Source organism: Camellia sinensis, chromosome 7 (genome assembly GCF_055761805.1).
Source record: "Camellia sinensis isolate YWXY chromosome 7, ASM5576180v1, whole genome shotgun sequence".
In the NCBI taxonomy this organism is placed as follows: domain Eukaryota; kingdom Viridiplantae; phylum Streptophyta; class Magnoliopsida; order Ericales; family Theaceae; genus Camellia; species Camellia sinensis.
In genome coordinates this window covers 93,919,841-93,927,488 of record NC_138967.1, presented here as the reverse complement: position 1 = coordinate 93,927,488, position 7,648 = coordinate 93,919,841, and the positions used below count along the sequence as shown (strand labels likewise).

The 7,648-nt window shown below is 32.3% G+C and overlaps 1 long non-coding RNA gene across 1 annotated transcript; it reads left to right on the top strand.

Moving 5' to 3' along the window:
- The first annotated feature begins 338 nt into the window (after nucleotides 1–338).
- Nucleotides 339–3,790, top strand: LOC145795209 (uncharacterized). The gene is made up of 4 exons (XR_014335698.1): nucleotides 339–651; nucleotides 1,887–2,051; nucleotides 2,135–2,637; nucleotides 2,739–3,790. It is a non-coding gene; the product is annotated as an uncharacterized LOC145795209 (long non-coding RNA).
- The last annotated feature ends 3,858 nt before the right edge of the window (nucleotides 3,791–7,648 follow it).

The following is a 7,648-nucleotide window of genomic DNA, read 5'->3' as shown; positions in this document are numbered from 1 at the left end:
GATTTGAAAAGAGTTAGCATCAAAAATAATAACACAATTATGATCACGAGTGAGCTATTGAACGGACAAAAGATTGGACGCAATAGAACAGGTAGGAGCAGGCAAAAGACCTGTGCCAATATGATGAATGGGCAAAAAGGAACCATTACCAACAGTCACTTGATCCTGTCCTTCATAAGGCTGTGAGAGATGGAAATTTGAGAGATCATTCATGGGATGATTTGTAGCAGCAGAGTCAATGTACCAGGGCACAGAGGAAGAACGAGGTGGTGAAGAATTGTAAGAAGATGAGGGAATTGTTGCTGCATAGGCTCTTGAGTTTGAGGGATTAGTTGGAACTGGAGATGAGGAAGACAGTGGTTGGAAAGATGGATCCATTCGATGCCAGCAATCAATAGCAGTGTGGCTTGGTTTGCCATAAATCTAACAACCAGTGGAATTGAACTGTGATCTGTTTCTGTTGTTATTTGATTAAAGAATATGGTTGTGCACATCAACACGCTAGATCGGTTTTGAGTTTTTTTTATTCTAATTTTTATAAATTTATTTATTTGTTTATTTTTGTTTCTTCCTTTAATAATCACCAGGTATAAGAAATGAGAGAGGGAACTTGTCCATGCATATTCTTCTGAGGGTCTTGGAGGAATACTTGTGAGTTACTAACCTTAGTAACTTAGGTCCCCAAGTTTTTTCGTATAGAGTTGATTGAAACAGGTATTGTGAGGTAGTTATTTTGTGGCACCTCAATTTTAAGTGAAGAATTTATTATTTGGGTCACTATGTTGTCTGAAGGTGCCAAATTATTTTTAAGATTTTTGAGTTCTTCCATCTGCCTTTATTTTCTTAATATGTTAATTGTACTGTTTTCAGAGATTGCCTCTGTTTTCTTCTTTTGGCTGTAATTTTTAATAGATTGCTATAATTCTATGTAGAAAATCATAGCAAAATTGATTGTTTGGGAACAACGCTTTAAAATTTTACTAATTTATTCAAGTTTCACAAGAGTTTGATTCAGATTGGTTGATCGAATTAGAATTGATCAAGTTTCAGATAGCAAAAAATCGGCTATAAATTCTGAATATTTGATGAAATTGGCTTTCTGGGAAAGAATGGCTTTCTTATATTGTCTATTAGTTTGGTTGGAATTTCAGCTAAATTTTAAAAAATCGGTTAATAATCGAAAGAATTTAAAGATTGTATAGTAGTTAATGGAAATCTATTTTTGTAGTGAGGTTTCAATAAGGTGTTGGGATTAGGAAGCTGGACTTATTTAGTAAGGCGATATTAGAAAAGTGGCTATTGAGATTCACACTAAAGAGGCATAGTCTTTGGAGAAGATTGATTGAGGGGAGATATGGCAGCTTGCTTGGTGGGAAGGGATTTATACTAGTAGAGGTCCATATGGGGGTGGGCCTTTGGAAGAGTATTCTCTCAATTTTTAGTTTCTTTACGTTAATTATTGGCATTTGGATTGATAACCAGAGCTTCTTGTGGAAATTATTTAGTTTTTCATTCCTTTACTCATCAATATTTAGACCCTTTACCCACCCAAAAAATATTTAGACCGTTTTTGTTTTTTGTCTCAATTTTGTTCGTTTGTTGGTAGGCTTATCTAGATCACGATCTTAACAATTGGATTGTTCAGTATATGAATTTTAGTGTTGTTTCGATTGATGGGTATGATTTAGATTTTGATAAGTTTGTTTGAATTTTGCAAAATTTATATGTTTATTGACCTATTCTTTGGCAATTTGGTTATGTTCAATTTGTTAAATTGCCACAAAAATGAAATTTTTGGGAATTCTTCTGAATTATTGTTCATTTGGTCAATTGGGTCAGTGTTGTTTTGGTGAATTTTGCTTTGAATTTGTGATTTGGTTTTTCAGGGGAGGGGTTTGAAGTCAATTCCTTGGAAAATGGGGGTTATGTTGAGGCGGGTTTTGCCCATTTGTGGTGTAGTCTGTTTCTTCTATCCTTCCCTCCGGGCAAGGTCGAGACAATCTGTGAAGCGGTACAAAAATCTTCTCGCTGATATCTTCCCTCAGTCTCAGGTGAGTATTTGGCTTCCCTTGTATCAGTTTTACTCGATTGTTATGTCTCTTTGACGTAATCTCAATAATTTTTGTTGCTTCAGAGGTCAGTTGGCGTGACTTTTTGCAATTCTTTTGCTTCTGTATGTTGAGGATGACTACTTCAAAGTATTTTATCAAGTACATTGTTATTGAGTACTCAACAAAAAGAGAAAAAAAGGGAAAAAGTACTTAGTGTTTGACATTGATCTGGTTGATTTATATGCTCCGGGGATTCAAATGTGTTCTGAAAATGGTGGGAAAATTTAGAGAGATGTTGATTGGGATAATCTGCTTTTGAGGGTAAAAAATGAAAAGGGCAACATATCATTACACGAGGCCTTGATGAACGGTCACCAAGTTGTAGCTTATTATTTGATCACGGTAGATCCAGAAGTGTTATATTATCTGAACAATGAAGTGAAATCAGCTCTGTTTCTAGCTGCTGAAGTAGGGTTTTAGGAACTTGTCACGCATATTCTATGTGATACAGTTGGGATTGAAAATACAAATGAAAGACTTGAAGGGTAATCACCTATTCATGCTGCCATTTTAAAAAGAAACCGAGGTAATTCTGACACTTATTCTTGATTTCTCTTTGGTTTTTGCATTTTTGTTTCTCAATTTATTTTAAAATCCCAGGTGTTTTTGATGCCTTATTGAAATCAGAACCAAGGTTCATTCGATTAAGAGATGAAGAAGGAAGGACTCCACTTCACTTGATTGCATGATTGGGCTATCTTGAAGAGGTTCAGTACTTGTTAGGAAGACACAGTTCAGGTGCTATTGCAAGGGACAACAATGGCTTACTTCCTATTCATTTAGCATCAATTAAAGGCCATGTTGATGTTGTCCGGGCGTTGCTTCAGTATTGGCCTGATTCGAGGGAACTGCTGAACTGTCATGGTCAAAATATTCTTCATGTTGCAGCCAAGAGCAGAGGACATAACATGGTTAGTTACATTCTCCAAACTCCTGAGGTCGAGAAGTTTTATAAACATGAGGGATAAGCATGGAAACACAACCTTGCATTTGGCCACCTTGGATTGGCATCCAAAGATTGTTAGTACCCTAACATGGGATGAAAGGGTGGACTTATAGTGAATAATGAGGGTATGTCTGCTCTTGATTCTGCTGAATACTACATGGAAAGAATGTCCTCATTTCGAAAGGAATGCACTCAGCCAATTAAATAACCCTACACTTCAGATACCTGATCAAACATAACAAAATGAGGGTATGTCTGCTCTTGATTCTTCATGTTATTTATCTATTTTTATTTGCATCAATTCCACTTACATTAATATGTCAAAAATAGGGTCCAAGCAAAGCTATATCTATTGTTTGGGTAAACTACTAATAGGTCCTAATAGTTGGACTTAATTCTTATAAAGTCCTATTAAAAATAAGTCTTGGTAAAATTGTTGTTAAAAATAATTTTTTTGTAATAATTTTTTATATACGTCGCTAAAAATTGACAATTAGTGATTTTTTTTTTGTCATGATTTTTATAAATTGTCGCTAAAACTTACAATTGGTAATTTTTTTTATAACAAATTTTTCCCATAGGACCTATTAGACAATAAGTTCACTTATTAGGACCTACACGTAAGTTTCCCTTGTTATTATTCATGATTAATGTTTTGTAATGGTAACTATTGTGAATCTTGTGCCAGTCCATATATACAATCTCGAAATGCTTCTTCACTTAGTGTGCTAAAGCTAAAGTTCTCCAAAGGTTGTCTGTGTGTGAACATTCCTTTTCATAGTACTACGAATTATTATTTAGCATTGACTGGAAGGAATTTTAATGGCCTGCTATTTCAATAGCCATTAGGTGGTCATAGTTTAAATTTGTGGGACATTTTTATCTTGCGACGGTTAACATGGACTGCATTGAAGGCCGCTGGTGCACCACTAGCTTACTGTAGAAAAGCCGTCAATGCTAAAAAGAAACAAGCATCTATGCAACTGGAGCAAGTGAACATAGACAGCTATAAGGACCGATTCAACACTCTTCTATTGGTGTCCACCCTCATTGCCACTGTAACTTTTGCAGCTGGTTGCACAATACCCGGTGGTTATAACAACATTGAACCTGACCAAGGTGTGCCAACTATGCTAAAACACAAGTGGTTTCACATATTCATTTTCTGTGACACCATAGCTCCATTATTACTGCTGTTAACCTCATATGGGCACAATTAGGGGACCTCAATTTGGTGCTTACTGCCTACAGATTGGCGACACTGCCACTACTCCCACTTTCACCAAAGCAAGGAGGAAATGATATCAACAGAGATATTTCCTCGTTTAATTTATTTGATTTGTTGGTTAATTGAGTTCCTTTTGTTTGCTTTTGGTCTTATATGTTGGTTTTTACAGTTAATGTGGCTGTTATATGTTGGAGATGAGTTGTTATGTTCGTGTTTCTCTCCAATGTATACTCATTTTATTAATAAATTTTTTGTTGGTAAAATAAAAAAATTTAAAAATAAAGAAAAAAAAACTCATCATGTATATATAGAAATTTTCTAAATATGCATTGGGTCTAACTAGTAGAAAGAAATACGTAGAGAAAAAATCAATGCACGCAGAGAGAATTAAATTCAAAATAAAATGAGATACATATTGATTTTTTATTTATTTTTTGGATAAAATTCATTTTATCCTTTGTGGTTTAATAAGATACCCTCATATGGTTTTGGACTAAATTGTAACACCTAACTCTACTACCAAAATTAAAAATTTACTATTTTACCCTCTTGAACCAGTGTGTCAACTCATTACATATACACAGGTTTATACAAAGGATTTTACGGAGTTAACTCATTATGTATATATACGTACACAGGTTTACATATACACATTACATAGAATTTCCGTTAATATATATATATATATATATATGTAGGTTTATTTATACACAATTTTATATATATATATATATGTATGTATATAATCAAATTGGGTATTGATTTGGTTGAATATTGATTAGTTTGACCATAATCGATAGAGTCTGAAGTGGTGAAGAAGTAAATTGTAAAACGATCCAAATTAGATGGGGATAATTGACTATTTTTAAAATATAGGAGATAAAGTGCTTTACAGTTAAACCACGAGGGTTTAATGAATTTTATCTTTTTTTTTTCTTTTTGGTGCACGTAGCATTGTTAGAAAAGTTAAGGTCAAGAGAGTTAAATTAAATTTCTTGTCATCTAATTAAGCAGTTAAAAATAAGGTTGCTACTCAGGCAGCTCAAACCGAGCAACATATGTCCAACTTGAATTTTTAAGGATTTGACAATATATTTTTAAAATATAGGTTTATGCAACAATTTAAAGCTTGAATTAAATTCAAGGCTAGGCCTAGACAAAGATTCCTAGCAACCTAAAACTTGAATTACAAATTTAAATATAAATATATAAAAATATTAAATATACATATAAATTATTACAATTTCAATTTGATTTGCGTTAGTTGAATTGTTTTGACTTTCTTTGTTTTTTTTCTTCTTCAAATTACTAGGAGATGGAATTGAGGATTGGAGACTGAAGAAGTGAATGAACTACTACAACATTTGTTTTAAGTTTATGTTTGTGTTAGTAAAATTTTTGTTAAGTCTTGATCGATAGAGATTTAACATCAATTTTAATCAAACAACCAAACAGAAAATCAGACGAATATGTAAAGGTTTTAATGTCTTGAAAAAGTACAAGGATTTCTTTGGAATAATTAACAATCCAAAGAGTGAAATAAATACAGAATTTTTTTTTATTGTAATCTTTTAAATTTATAATGTTACAAATTGTTAAAAGTTACGGGTAAAAGTTAAAATATTCCTAAAAATAAAAAAAATAAATAAAAAAAGAATGATAAGTTTGATGACTTCTGAATCTTGTTTCTTTGTTTCAACCTTACCTATTTATAGGCTTGAAACCGTGCTTCTCTTGTAACTGCTGAAAGTAGCCCACTTTCACATCAAGTTATATTCCACTACTTCACTTTGTAAGCAACATCTTCCATAATCACCCACGTTGCCGAGTTCTTTGCCCATCTTGGATTCTTTGCCCACGTCTGCTACACACTGCACAAAAACAGTAACAAGAACAATAACAACAACAATAATAATAATAAAATATGCTCATAATTATTTAAAAAGATAATTTTGGTCTGAATCCATAGACTAAAATTGACGGGTCACAATCAATAAGATTAGATTTGGCCATAATTGACAGGCCACAATCAATAAAATTAAATTTGGTCACAATCAACAGGCCACAATTGACAGAAAATAATTTATAGTACAAACAGTTTGTAATGTGAACTTATTGCCTGTTAGTTAGGACTATTGGCCAGTCTAGCAGAGTGATATTTGCTTACAGCAATTCCAACTGTACTCTTCATTTTTTACTAGTTAAAATCAAAAAAATGTATGTTCTTTATTTTACTTAATTTCTTTTTTATTTATGTACTCTAACATTAGTATTTATTTTATCTATCTATACATACAGACTATTTAAAGAGCCTCCCAAGACTCTTCAAATGTAGCTAATTTTGAAAATTTTTGTTAAAATAACTATTGTAATAGTTAGTGTATTAGAGTGACTAAAATATAACGAAGATAGGTATAATAGCTAACAAATCTCATTTAAAGAGTTCATTGGAGATATTCTTAGTACTATTAATGTGGCTAGGATGTTTAATTTGTTTTGATGTGATTTCATAGTTGATACTTATGTTTCTTATTTTGTTACTTGTTAGGATGTTTTTATAAAAATTCAGCTTAAATTTGTGGGTAATTTGGGCCTATCCCAAGTTCAATTTAATGAGCTCGAACTAGACTTGGGCGGGGCTAGACAACACTCAACACTACTTGGGTAACCCTCAACTTATTGAATTTGTTTGAGTTGCACCCCAAGTTAAAAATTATGAGCTACCTTAATTTATACTAAAATCCTAATGTAATACAAATCAATCAGTTTCATTCCAAATGTACCAAGATGTCATTTCCCAGTATAAATTTTTTTTTTTGCCTATTTTGTGTTTGGATCATAAATTTGGATAGAGATTTGAAAAGGAAAACAAAAAAAAGAAATAGGAAAAAAGAAATAAAATGTGAATAAAATATAAGTTAAAATTTTTCTTTATTTTCCTTTCCCTTTTTCTTTTTAAATCTTTATCTAAATTCATAATCTAAACAACTGCTTTATAAGTAGACTCTTCACATTTATAATCTCATATGAAACTCTGATGAAATGAAAATTTTGATCATAAAATGAGTACATAAGATCAATATTTAACTAAAATAAAAATGGAAAAAATTATGACATAATGATGGAAAAAGTTTGATTAAAGTTGACTTATTTAACATAAAGAGCCCGGGGCTAGACCTTGTATTGGTTGGATGACTTTGAAATATTTCTCTCTCTTTATCCCACCAACCACACGTTTGTTTGTCTTCTATTTCTGTAACAATTTCAATCTCAAAATGTTCCATTCACTCTTGCTTTCTAATTCCAACTACAACTTTTTCTTCACTTTCTTCCAAACTTGTTGACTTGCAGTGGGACCACTAC